General features: G+C 42.6%; 2 long non-coding RNA genes across 3 annotated transcripts; one reads left to right on the plus strand and one right to left on the minus strand.

Annotated features, from left to right (window-relative positions):
- Window positions 1–3407: 3407 nt before the first annotated feature.
- LOC134808970 (uncharacterized) lies at window positions 3408–8423 on the minus strand. Of its 2 annotated transcripts, XR_010153324.1 has the most exons (3): window positions 8338–8423; window positions 6962–7238; window positions 3408–5958 (listed from the first exon to the last, which is right to left on the minus strand). It is a non-coding gene; the product is annotated as an uncharacterized LOC134808970 (long non-coding RNA). The 2 variants fall into 2 exon arrangements; XR_010153323.1 differs by lacking the exon at window positions 3408–5958 and having other exon boundaries at window positions 6631–7238.
- Window positions 7589–13367, plus strand: LOC134808971 (uncharacterized). The gene is made up of 3 exons (XR_010153325.1): window positions 7589–10246; window positions 11124–11262; window positions 12905–13367. It is a non-coding gene; the product is annotated as an uncharacterized LOC134808971 (long non-coding RNA).
- The last annotated feature ends 1011 nt before the right edge of the window (window positions 13368–14378 follow it).

The following is a 14378-nucleotide window of genomic DNA, read 5'->3' on the forward strand; positions in this document are numbered from 1 at the left end:
GCACAGAAGAGAAGCTGGGGAGATGGAGAGACAGCAGGCAAGGGGAGAGTCAGAGATGAAATGAGTGGCCAGTGGGTCAGCTGAGGCTCATCCGCCCAGACCCTGCTCTTAGGCATATCTTGAATGTGTCCCTGGACATGCTCTTACATGTGAATGATGTTAGTAAGTCTCATCCTTTCTGCTGAGAAGCACTTTCCTAGTAGGACAGGATCGGGGCTGAGGAACTTTCGACCCCAGCCCACTTTCTAGCTATTTGCTCTTATTAAAAATCTTCCTGCTGGCCAGGCACAGTGACTCAAGCCTGTAATCCCAGCACTTTAGGAGGCTGAGGTGGGCAGATCACTTGAGCCCAGGAGTTTGAGACCAGCCTGGGCAACATGGCAAAACCATATCTCTACAAAAAATAGAAAAATTAGCTGGGTGTGGTAGTGCATGCCTGTGGTCCTAGCTACTCAGGAGGCTGAGGTGGGAGGATCACCTGAGCCCAGGGGGGTTGAGGCTGCAGTGAGCCGTGATCGTGCTACTGCGCTCCAGCCTGGGTGACAGTGTGAGACCCTGTCTAAAAAAAAAAAAAAAATCTTCCTCTGAAGAGCCTGAGGATTCCTCCCTTCTCCCAACTTCCCATACTTCTTTTATTTGTTTGGCTCATTTTCAAGAGCATTCTAGAATTTCTCTAAAGGAGGGCCTTAGTGGTGGCCATCTATTTGAAGCGCTAAGGTGGGTAGAACGATGCTAGAGGACATGTTTCAAAGTTGCCTGGCAGAGCAGGTAAGCTCCTTTCCTTCACAGGAAACGTAGGATAAGGGCACAGCTCCTGCAAGCAGCCTGCCTGAGTTCAAGTGCTAGGTGTCTCACTCAGCTTAGTGATCCCAGACAAGGTTCTTAGCCTCCATGTATCTCAGTCTCTCTTTCTATGGACTTAGGATAGTAATATCAGGATTCTTGCGATGATTAAATAAAATAATGACTGTTAAGTTATCTTCTGATTACTGTGCTTGGTACATGAATATCAATAAATGTTAGTTTTTACTATTAGGTTGCTGGGGATGGGGTGCGGGGAATAACAGAAATCACAGGGAAGGCTCCAGCTCCTCCAGAGCACTGCTAGTGGTGCCTTTGCTAAACACTCTTCACTGTTTTCGGTCTCAGTTGAAACAGAAGTTTCTCCACAAGGCATTCCTCTCTACCTCCCAGCCTTCAGACTCTGAGTCAGGCATCTGTCTCTATGCTTCCCAGAACCCTGTGCTCACAGACACTCACCCTTTTCACCTCAGTTTAACTTGACCTCTGTAAAGACCCTGATTCCAAATAAACTCATATTTGGAGGTACTGGGGGTCCAACATATCTTTTTGAGGGACTACAATGTAACCATAACACTGACCAAGCAGAATAACTGGTTGAGGAGGAATAGAAGTGGAATGGATTGTTATCCGAGAGTTTGAAATGGCTAAGGATATCTGGACTTCTGACATGCCCTCAAAACTCTCACGGAAACATTTGGATATTTCAGAAAAAGAGAAAGAAAAACTCACAGGTATAATCTAAAGACCTGATCTAAAGACTCATTAATGAGAGATAGATGACTTTCAAAAATAAAATTCCGATAACACAAGTGGAAGTGATTCTGAACAAAGGGAGTGTCTGGCTACCAAGAGAGCTCTTTGGTGAGTTCTTAAAGGGTCATGAAGAATTGTAGGAAGGAGGAGTGCATAATCAAGACAGAATATAACCTGCAAAAAGAAGCAGAGTGTGAAATACATTTTATAAAAATTCTAAGGGCAATAAAATGGGCTTTGTTAGACATATATAGAGCAAAGAGAACAACGTGGAGCAGGCACCACATGGGGCAGAAGACTTACGTCAGCAGATGACTATGGGCAGCAGCTGTTGATTTTGTTCTGAATTCTTCAATAGAATAATTTCCAAATTGTAAAGGCAGATCAAAGATGGGCAAAGATGAAAAGAAGTCAAATATTGATGAGGTAATACAAAGAAATCACTAGCTGTCTTAAATGAGCTCAAATATTTATACTAGACTAGGGGTCGGCAATTTTTTTCTATAGAAGTGATATTTTAGGCTTTGCAGGCCATATGGTCTTGGTTGAAACTATTCAACTCTGCTGTTATAGTGTGAAGGCAGCCATCGACAGTTTGGAAATAGGCAAATAGGCATGGCTGTGTTCCAATAAAACTTTATTTACAAAAATAGGCTGCTAGCCAGATTTGCGCTGGACTGCAGTTTGCTGATCCCTGCACTAAAGCAATGACAACCCAGACAACTGAGAGAACTTGCTGTTGCAACACAGAACCACTGTCAGTAATCTCTGAAAAATGCTGCAAGAAAGAGGAAATGCTCAGAATCTGGAGAAGGGCAAAGAACAAAAAGATTCTAAAATCTGTAGTTCACACGGTTTAGCACAGGTTTCTGACACATTTCCAGAACAAATGATTAGATAATCCTATAAAACAAATGTGAACACCTACTTTGCACTATTTTAAGTTCCTAATGGTAAACACAACAGAAGTGGCCTTTGTACTCAAGGAATTTTTAGTGTCAAAAGAAAAAGTGATTTTGTAAGAAGTGATTACAGTGGCACTGAATGCTTTGAAAGGGGTTGGAGCAATGAAGATTTAAGCAAGGGGATCTAACTTAGTTTTGGGGAATCAGAGGAGGCCTCTCTGAAAAAACTGAGATCTAAAGCATGAAATTAGCCTGGAAAAGGGGACAGGGTAGAAAAGCATTCTAAACAGAGGGAAGAGCCTCTGCAAAAGCATCTGAGAGACTCCTCAAGACACAGAAGTAAACCAAAAGGAGTCCATGTGGCTAGAGGACAGAGAATGAGAATGGGACAGGACAAACCTGAGTGGCAGGACAAAACTGAGCAGCAGACAAGAAGTTCAGGACTATGAACTTTGTCATCTCTCTAACACACCAGTCTAGCAACACTAGCAAAAATAAAAAGAGGTGACTTTGACAGAACTTTGTTGTAGTGAGCTCACATTGGCTCCAATAACCACAGTTCCCTTTTCAAATGCTCATGAACCAGCCTCTTAGCTCTTCTCCCTGCTCCTAGTCTTAGTTCCCTCCAATCACTCCCTACCCAGATGCATCTTTAAAATGCAAATCTGATCATATCATGCCCATGCTTATAAACCTTTAGTGGATTACCATGGTTCTTGGGACTTCATGTATTTAGATTTTAACAAGGCAGTTAACTAAAATATTTTTTAAATTGATAAATAAAAACTAGGCTGGGCTCAGTGGTTCACGCCTGTAATCCCAGCACTTTGGGAGGCCGAGGCGGGTGGATCATCTGAGGTCAGGAGTTTGAGACCAGCCTGGCCAACATGGTGAAACCCCGTCTCTACTAAAAAAAAAAAAAAAAAAAAAAAAAACAACCTGGGCTTGGTGGCGGGTGCTTGTAATCCCAGCTACTTGGGAGGCTGAGGCAGGAGAATCATCACTTGAACCTGGGAGGCAGAGGTTGCAGTGAGCCGAGATCATGCCATTGCACTCCAGCCTGGGTGACAAGAGCGAAACTCCATCTCAAAAAAAAAAAAAAAACAACCAAACTATATGAAACTATATGTATACATATATATATATACACACACACATATATACATATACACACACACATACACATATGGTGTATAACACGATGTTTTGATATGTATTCATTGTGGAATGGCTAAATAAAGCTAATTTGACATATTCAACATTTACCTAAATCTTTAATGATGTTTTTGGGTGGAAATGAATTTGTAGCTGATACAAATTTGAATTAATAGAATATAGTCAAATATCTTTAATGTATTGCCACAGGCTCATGTAAGCTCCACCTACAGTTATGTCTAGAACATATGGCGTTCAAGGTCTCTGCATCAGGGGAATAGAGGAATAGAAGAATCAGATTGTCTCTTAAATGCCTTGGCCCAGAAATGACATCACCTTTACTCACCGTCCATTGGCTGGGGGAAGTCACATGGCTCCAACCCAATTGCAACAGCGTTTGGGTAAAGCAAGGGAGTACATGGCATATTTGGCAAGAATTGTCTTTGCCACAGTGTGCTTATTGAATCTATGTATATCATAAAACATGGATGGTTAGTTAATATGTTTGATAGAATTAAAATTCAAAAATATCTCAACTGGGTGGAAAGATATACTAAATTAACAAAGAGATATTTAGGAAGATTAAATATAAAGTCCTACACTTTTGTTAAATTAAAAATGAACTATTTTAGTACAAGGTGGAAAATACCTTCCTTGACACATTTCAAGTAAAAGAAAACCACACAAAACAAATGGTTTTAGTTAACCACATGCTCAGTATGAATCACCAGGGCCTGCCAAAGAAATCTAAAGTAATCATAGCAGCATTAATGGATGTATGAAGTTTACAATAAAATCGATAACAATCCCCTTGTTCTCTTGGTTGGCTAGACCACATCTGCTGGTGGGTTCAACAAAAGGGGCTCCCTTTAAAGAAGAAGACTGAGAAGCTGGAATGAATCCAGAGGAAAGTGAGTAGGATCCTGAGGTTTGTTGAAAGATATGGGGAAAACACTAGACTTCAGATGAAGAGATTCAGGTTTAAGTTTTGAAATTGCCACTTCCAGATGACATTGGGCAAAATCTACTCCCCACCTCTACCCAAAGCTGCATTTCTTCTCTCTAAACCTTATCTTCCTCCCGGAAAAAGAGGGAGATCTGTACTTGAATTTCTGAGGCCCTTTCCAACTTGAAAGTTTGGAAGCTACAAAATTACATCATCTGAGAACAGTTGAAGGAATCAGGAGAGATGTAGCCTAGAGCAGGAAATATTGAACGGGAACATAGGATCTGCTTTAATTATTTGAAAGGTCATCATGAGAAAAAGAAATTTAGATTTGCTCTGCGTGTCACTCAAGAACAGATCTATGGCCAGAGGGAAGAGGGTGTGGAGAATATTCTGATTGTCGGCACTTCCTAATGATGGAATGGGCCACCGTGTGAGACAGGGATCATTTAGCAGAAGCAAGACAGAAGTTCCCTTCTAGATCCTCCAAAAGTACCTGGCACAATTATATAAATCTGTGTGAGAACTATATAAAAAATTTATCATGAGAACCTGCAGAAATCCCTCCAAATGTGCTCACCTCCAATCCACTTAGTCCATATTTGTCACCCATCAGCATCTTGGGTATCTTCTTGTTCTGGCTCTGTATACTTGATAACCTTCTTCCAATTTGATGCTGAGATTGACAAGCTTATTTGGTGTTCTCCTTCTAGGTTGTGACCTTTACCCCTCTTTAAGACATAACTTTTTCTATCTGCTATTTGGCCCTTCAGACTGCAACTTTGGGCAATAGATGTCACAGTCGATGGCCTTCCCTAGCCAACAGAACAGTGTGCATTTAAACTGACTCCTCTGATATTTTTATGTGATATGGGAGGGATATAGGACATTAGACTCCCTGTCAGGGCCACATAGAATAATCCTACCTTGGGTGGGAGGATGGACTTGATGACCACTGAAGTCCTCTACCACTCTCAGATTCTATGACTTTAAGATTTATATTTACCACTGTTCACAGAAATAGAAAGTTTCAATGATTCTTTATCAGTGGTGATGCTCTTCCCAGAATGCCACCATTTAATAAGTCTCATATATGTATACATACTTCTGCTCCTGGACTTTGCAACTGACCTACATTTAAAGCTCTTGGAGCAGCTCATGGAGATGAACTAATGCTTCTTAGTTTATTTGTTTCTGGTGTCCTGAATGACCAAAGGGAGCTCACGAAGTACAGCTGGCTAGAGAAGAAGGGAAAGCAGCATCAGTCGTGGAGCGGTGCTGATGATCCGTCTGGTCAAACCATGGCTTTGGACTCTTTGGTTCTTGAGTTACTGAGAATCCAAGGCTGTTTGAAGAATGGCAAGGAGGAAAATCTGGCCATAGCTGTGTTGACTCCTAGAATGGTTAGATTCCAATGGAAAACAACAGAAGGTTAAGACCCTGGTTCCACAGGTATCCTGTACAATGGCTCTTCCTCTTCACAGTGATCTTATTAAAAACCCTGAATCTGATCATCACTCCACTAATACTCTCCAACTGTACTTATAATAATATCCAAACTCCATATCATGGCCTTAATGGTCTGATTCCTGTGTCTCTCTCCAGCCCTATTTCATATACTTATTCTAATATTTACTTCTTGAGGGCAGAAACCTTTTCTTATGTCCTGCTGCACCTGCAATATTGAGACCAGCACTTGGCACAAACCTCAATACCTGTTGGTTAAATAAATGAAACCAGGCTGGGTGCAGTGACTCATGCCTGTAATCCCAGCATTTTGGAAGGCTGAGGCAGGTGGATCACTTGAGGCCAGGAGTTTGAGACCAGCCTGGCCATCGTGGTGAAACCCCATCTCTACTAAAATACAAAAATTTAGCCAGGTGTGGTGGCACACACCTGTAATCTCAGCTACTCAGGAGGCTGAGGCAGGAGAATCACTTTAACCCAGGAAGCAGAGGTTGCAGTGAGCCAAGATTGCGCCGCTGAACTCTAGCCTGGGTGACAGAGCGAGACTCTATCTCAAAAAAAATAAATAAATAAATAATAATTTAAAAAATGAAACCAGTCTTGACTTCCAAAGGACTTTACTAAGTTCGTATAATGGAACCTCTCATCACTATATTCTTAAGAAGAAACCCTTTTTTGAACTCCCACCCCTATATTTCCATGACGCTTCAGGGATGAAAAGCACTCGTTTGATTACTGAGAGGATAGCCGGAGAAGTGAAGAATAATGTGATGTTCAGCTCAAACTCCTTGGGGGAATTTGGTTGTGAAAATGGAATTACCCAAGTTGGATTCTGCCCAGGATGCCAAGCTTAAGTTATTGGGTAAGTGCACATTAGAAAAATGAATTTTGGCAGCTGCCAAAATATTCTCTTTATGTGAAAGTAAGTGACCTTGGGTTTAGTTTCTGTTAACGGCTGGCTTTTTCTGGCAGAGGCAAGAGATGGATACTTTGAAGGAGCCATGGTTTTGCAATGACAGCAGCAGTACCAGGAAACTTGCGGGTTGTTACAGTGCATCCATTTCTCAGCATCCATTATAGTTAGGAATGTGATGGACCAAATGTGCTTTTTATTTTGCCAGTGTTTGGACTCTTCATTTGGAGAATAACCCATGATTGTAGCTGACTATATTCCAAGATTCATAAGCTTTGGTGCCTGAATCAGATACCTATGGAGGAAAAAGAAGCAATTTATTCATTCCTTTCTTTTTTTCCTCTCCCATTTAACTGTCCCAAATGTCAGTGAATGAGTCAAATGTTCAATATTTTTCCACAGGGGCTGACTTTGGAGAAGCCAGTACAGTCCATCATACTGTTTTCTCAACTAGTTCATCGTGACATTCTGAGATTTTGAAAGGACACCTTTTCCGTGTCAAGCTGTCCCAGGGTGACTAATATGCCTTTGCTCATTTTTGACAAGACAGAGGGAGGACAGGGTGATAACACAGCAGGATAAAAGGGGAGAGAGTGGCTGGATGCTGGCTGTTTATGCGTGGATGTTGAGAGTGGAAAATGCAGATGGAACTGAGGGTAAGATGCCAGGGAGTTGCAAGAGGGCTCCTTCTCTGAATAACCTCATATTCCAGCAAACTCAGAAAATTGGAAAATAGTTTTAAACAGTGGAAGCCTTCTTTGAGGCATTTATATTCCCTGTTAATAAAGTCACAAATAATCACCTTTATTATGAATCCAAATCAAGTATATGATGCTGCTTATGGTAGGATTGGGAGAGAACCACCCCAAAATACCTCCCCAACTAGCCTAGTAAGGTGCCTACAGGTTCTACCCATACTCTTTCTTTGAGTAAAAGCACTAGCTTTCAAATGTCCTGAGAAAATGCTGGTATTTTAACTGGGAGAAGAAGATCAATGGACAGGGACAGGGTTGGTTTATTTAGCTGTCTGCTAAGAGTGCAAGAGATTTGCGATGGACTGAATGTTTATGTCTCTCCCAAATTCATGTATTGAAATCCTAATCCCAAGGTGGAGTATTAGGAGGTGGGGCTGGTGCACAACAGCAAGTGCTCTCACAGTGGAGAGCTCTGGGAAGGCAAAAACATCCATGTGTTTGGAGGACCCAGCAAATGAGCCAGCAGATTCATGCCAACATAGACATGTGTGAGCTACTTAATGGCTGTGGCTTCACTACTTCCCTCCAACTTTCACACGATATCTCCTGTGGTCCACACTAATGGGAAACACGCAGCAAAGGGAATTCTGGGAAATGCAGTTCAGCCTCATCAAGTTGACACCCATCAAGCCACCATACCAGGTCAGTTGATTCCAGGATGTGTGGCCTTTCCATGACAACACATTGCCCCTCCTCAAATGGCTCTGTCCATTGCTTGCTCAATCTTTACACCCAAGAAAGGCATTCTTCCTAGGTCAGCTCGGTTTAAGTATTGATACCACAGGCCTGGAACAGGGCAAGGCAGGGTGGAGAAGGATCAGGAGGTGAGCATCATCCTGAGGAGACCCTACAACAATTAAACTGCAGTTGGAAAGAAAAAGAGTCTCATCCTTGGGGTGAGCATAGTAAGGGTGAGGCACTTTGTCTTCCACATATCCCTGGCCCCCAGTACCACTTTCTCCCATAGCCCCAGGTACAGCTGTGCCGTCTCTGTACTGCACTAAAGTGTCCAGCCGAGGGGGAGGGAAGACAGTGGGCTGAATTATAGCACTGCCTTTCTCCCCAGTCTCAGAGATGTTTCAGCCCAGAGGAATAAAAGCTTTTTTCCCAATCCATGGGCCTGAAGGAGCCACCTTTTTATAATTTGCACAAAGGCATTAGAGTTATAACTGTGCCCCTTGAATCATCTGCCTATAGCTGTCTGACATAATAAAAAATATATATTTGGTCTTTTACCCCAGTTCCTGACACATGAGTCTTAAAACCCTCATCATTTCCTGAATGATAGGAGTAAGAGGAGCACCATTTGTTATATTTGGTCTTATTCTCTGTTCCCTGGCACAAGAGCTTTTAAGAACCTTGGAATCTCCAGAGTGATGAGTGTCTTTTTTATGCTAATGAGATGACTAGTACCTGGGGTCCCTAGCCAGCTTCAGGATGAGGGCTGGTCACCAGAAAGACCAAGCCTTGATGACAGGGTTAGAACTTTCAGCCATATCTCCCTTCCCCATTCCCCACCTCAACTTCCTGGAAGGGGAGAGGGGCTGGAGAGTGAGTCAATCACTAACAGCCAGTGATTGAACCAACCATATCTACACAATGAACCCCCCATAAAAACCCTAAACAACGGGGTTCAGAGAGCTCCTGGGTTGGTGGACACATTCACGTGCTGGGAGGGTGGTGCACCCCAACTCCATGGGGACAGAAGCTCCTGTACTTGGTACCCTTTTGGACCTCCCTCCAGGTACTGCATTGTCTGTGTGCTCATTTGTATTCCTTATACTCTCCTTTGTAATAAACTAGTAATGGTAGAATGTTTCTGAGTTCTGTGAGCCACTGCAGAAAATAATGAAAGCTTAGGGGATTGTGAGAGCCCCTGATCTGTAGGCAAGCCGGAAGTTATGGGTCACCTGGAGACCCACTACTTGCAATTGGCAAATGAAGTGGGGGCAGTCTTGTGGGACTGAGTCCTTAATCTGTGGGGCTTGTGTTAACTGTCAGCACAAGCTAACCAGTGTCATAATTGAAGTAAAGTGGACATCCAGCACCCAGTTGGTGTCCCCAGAGAATTGGAGAATTGCTCAGTATGACCCACACATTTGGCATCAGAAGTGTGAATAGAGAAAAGGGTTTGTTGTTGTTGTTTGTTTGTTTTTCATTTGAGAAAGCCAAGCCAGGACAGTTTGCCCAGACTTCAGAGACTGCCTTCAGGCTAGCTCAGCTGCTGGTCTACCTGGCTCAAGCCTGAGAGGACCTCCATGTGAGGAAAGTAGGAGCAGAGATGAAAAACCAAACAATTAGTTTCACACTGGTCCTCCCAAAGCATCAGGACAATGCCACCTTTGTCAGGGCTTTGAAAAGAAAATAAATAATTGTTAACGGGATCACATACTTGGTATTGTGCTGAGGATGTTATATGAACTATTCATTCAATAAGTGTTTATTGATGACCTACTATATGCCAGAAAATATTCCAGGTGCTGAGGATATAGAAGAAAACAGACAAAAATCCCTGCCCTCATGGAATTTACATTCCAAAGGGAGAGAGGTAAGAGAATTTAAAAAGTAAAATATATGATATGGAAATGATGATAAATGTTATATAGAAAAATAAAACGAAGGGTGCTAGGAAATGCTGGTGAGAGTTGAGGAGGGGAAGGTAGCTCTTTTAAATGTGGTGACCTGGTAAAGATCTCACTTCAAACTGATCTGGGGCCAGGTGCAGCGGCTCACACCTATAATCCCAGCACTTTGAGAGGTGTAGGCTAGAGGATTGCTTGGGTTCAGGAATTTGAGACATAGCGAGAGCCTATCTGTATTTAAAACAACAAACACAAACTGATCCAGAGGACATTGCATCAGACAGATTATATTGTTATCATTTCACAGATTAGGAAACAGAAGCTTAGAATATGAAATCTTTTTCTTAGGAAAAGATCTGTTTTCAGCTATTCATATGTTAGAGTCTATCTCTTCCCTAAGTATTTGCATGGCACTTGTTCTTTAGCAGTAGAATGCAAAGCAATTTGTACATGGTTAAGGAATTTTAACACCAAAAGTTGTGCTGAAGGTCTGAGAGAAGAGGAGAGCTTTCATCTCTTGGGACTCCTACAATCACAATGCCTTGGTTGGTGGGTCCTGCGTATCTAGTCTTCCTCTTGACCTAGAACAAACCACTTCTGATGCTAGGCAGGGCTCTGTGGCCACAGAACAGCTTTATGTTGTAGTTTTCTCAGCCAATTTTTAATTAGACTTTGTTTTTGTTTTAGCAGTTTTAGGTGCACAACAACATTGAACAGGAAGTACAGAGTGTTCCCACAAACCCCCTACCCTTACACCATACAATCTCCCCAACTAATGACATATTGCCAGAACAGACTTATTTACAAGGTTAACTTTTTCCTTGTCCTGCCCCTTTCTCACAGATCAAATCCGGGCTACAGATTCCGTTGGTATTGCTCTTTGGGTCCTGAGTCCCCCATTGCCTACCTGGGCTGCCCAGGCTGTCAGGGGCCTGCCATTCTCTCCTTGCAGATGCACAGTACCTGCAGAGGATGTACAACGGTGAGCAGGGCACATGGGCAAACAGATGTCATGGCTCCACAGTACTCAGGGCTGCAAGCTGTGTGGCTGAGGGCTGTTCCTGCCTTGTCCTGTCAACTCAGAGAACCTTCTCCCAGCCAAAGTTATAAATTCTTTTCTAGGAATTTCTCAGCCCTGGATTTCCCCTTTTGCTTTTTAGTTTCTCATCCTGAGTTGGCTCAGTCTCTTCTTCAGACTTGCCTAAAAACTCCCCTTTTAGTGTTGAGCCTTGAATAAATTTTTGTCTGCTGCCACGGCTAAGTCACTGCCTAGGTGCTGGGTCCATGCTGTCTCTAGAAGGCTGCCTGGCCCTGGGGCTGAGAGGAAGCAGCGTCCAGCCAGACACCCACACCTTCAGACAGAGCCGCTTCTGAGAAGCAGTGGGGTAGGAGTGTGTCATCTGCCAGAGGGTGGGATGAGGAGACTTAGGCTGTGGGGAGGGGGAGGAGGAACCCAGCCAGATATGGGTGGAGGGATTGGGAGGTGGAGGGTGACATCAGGCTTGATCTTGCCTGGACTAGGGGGAGGCCATGGGTGAGCTTGCTTTTTGAGGAAAAAGTTGAGATCATTGATGAGCTTTCCTTACTTGAGAGTCAGGGGATGAGGTCACACCTGGGTTTGTGTTATTTGGGAGACGAATGAGTGAGATCATGCTGTTTCCCTTATTTTGTATCATTAAGTGAGGGGAGGAGGTATACGGTGCCCAGTACACCTTATTTAAGAGGTTGAGGTAGTTTGGATAGCCTTCTGCCTCTAAACCGAGGGTTGCCCTGACCAGGCAGAGCCTGGGAGCAGCCCCTCCCAGGGCAGTTCAGTGCTTGGCTGGTTTTGCTGTATTGCTCAGGTCGGCGAGGGCTGCACTATTGGCTTTCATGAGCCCTGATGGCTTTTGCCTTCATGAGCCTTTTCCTCCATTAAATTTTTAAAAAATTTTACGACTGTTGGTATAAAAATTAATATAATACAGGCCAGATTTATTATTATATAAGCAATTTGTTTTTCTTCTGATTTGAAAAGAAATTAAAATGAAAACATTTTTGTGGGCCCCTAAAAGCCCTCTGTGCCTATTGCTCCTAATGGACGAATTGGTCCTGAGGTCACTGGGACAGTCAGGGCTCTTCTGGCCTTCAGAAAGAAATCTGGGGCTGGAGGCAGAGCAGAGAGGGCCCCACCCACTCCCTAACTTCACTTTACCTGTCTGAGACACTCTGCCAGGGAACTGGCTAAGAGAACTGCGCAGAACTGGCCTGTCTTCTTGTACAGTCACACACCACATAACGATGTTTCAGTCAGCGGCAGATCACATATATGACAGTGGTCCCATAAGATTATAATGGAGCTGAAAAATTCCTACTGCCCTCAGCCTCACGGCTCACAGCCCCGAAAGTTCTGTGGAGCCATGCCGTCACTACTGCCTAGTGATGCTGTAGCTGTTGTAACAATGTAGTGCAGCATTGTAGTGCAACACATTACTCACGTGTTTGTGGTGATGCTGGTGTAAACAAACCTGTTGCTAGTCATATAAAAGCATAGCACGTACAATTATGTACAGTACATAATACTTGATAATAAATGACTATGCTACTGGTTTATGTGTTTACTATTCTATATGTTGTTATTTTAGAGTATACTCCTTCTACTTATTAAAAAAAGTTAACTGTAAAGCAGCCTCAGGAAGGTCCTTCGGGAGGTATTCTAGAAGAAGGCATTGTTCTCATAGGAGATGACAGCTCCATGTGTGTTACTGCCCCTGAAGACCTTCCAGTGGGACAAGATGTGGAGATGGAAGACAGTGATATTGATGATCCTGATTGTGGGGAGGCCTAGGCTAATGTGTGTGTTTGTGTTTTAGTTTAAAAAGAAAAAAAAATAGAAAAAGCTTAAAGAACAAAGATATAAATAATATTTTTGTACAGTTGTACAATATATTTGTACTTTAAGTGTTATTATAAAAGAGACAAAATGTTAAAAAATTAAAAAATGTTTAAAGTTAAAAAGTTACGGTAAACTAAGGCTAATTTATTATTGAAGGAATAAAAAAATTTGTTTATAAATTGAGTGTAGCCTAAGTGTGCAGTGTTTATAAAGTCTATAAAGTCTATGGTAGTGTACAGTAATGTCCTAGGTCTTCACATTCATTCACCACTCACTCCCTGACTCACCCAGAGCAGCTTCCAGTCCTGCAAGGTTCATTCATGGCAAGTGCCTTATACAAATGCATGCTTTTTAATCTTTTATAATATATTTTACTGTACCTTTTTTCTGTTTTTAGATACGCAAATACTTACCATTGTGTACAATTGCCTACAGCATTCAGTAGAGTGACACGCTGTATAGGTTTGTACCTTGGAGCAATAGGCTATTCCACATAGTCTAGGTGTATAGCAGACCATACCACCTAGGTTTGTGTAAGTAGGTTTGTGATGTTCCCATAATGACGAAATCACCTAACGTTGTATTTTTCAGAAGGTATTCCTGTCACTCAGCAACACATGACTATACTAAGAGGGTGCTGTGCAGAGGCAGGATGGTCCGTCAGGCAGCAGGCTAGCTGAGAACTTGCTTAAGGTGAAGTGCCCTCTTAGACTAAGTAATCCATCAAAGAGCAGATACTGGCCATTTCCCTAGGCAAAGGCAGAGACCAATGGTTCATTCATTCATTAAACAAATATTTATTGAACCTCAACTATGTGCTAAGTAATATTCCTTGGGGATACAGATAAGTTCTGGGTCTCATGGAACATATACACTGTACATTTAAATCCCTCAAAGTGTCTATTTACAGCCACAGATAAGTTAGAAAAAGGGGAGAGGGAAACAGAATTCAATAGTTAGAAGCCTTGTCACCTATTACTGCTAACAGCCTGACATGCACTATGTCACTTGACCCTCTTAACAACCCTGTGAGGCATGTATTATTATTTCTGTTTCATAAATGAGGAAACAGAGGCTCACAGAGGTTAGGAAACATGTTCACAATCTCACAGCTCACAAGCCTGGGTTGGAAAACAGTTCTCATTCATTCCAAGGTCTGTGATATTCCACCTGGTTACTCTGCCTCACTAGTTACGATTTATGTCCAACAGGAATTTGATTAC

Source organism: Pan troglodytes, chromosome 1 (genome assembly GCF_028858775.2).
Source record: "Pan troglodytes isolate AG18354 chromosome 1, NHGRI_mPanTro3-v2.0_pri, whole genome shotgun sequence".
Classification (NCBI taxonomy): Eukaryota; Metazoa; Chordata; class Mammalia; order Primates; family Hominidae; genus Pan; species Pan troglodytes.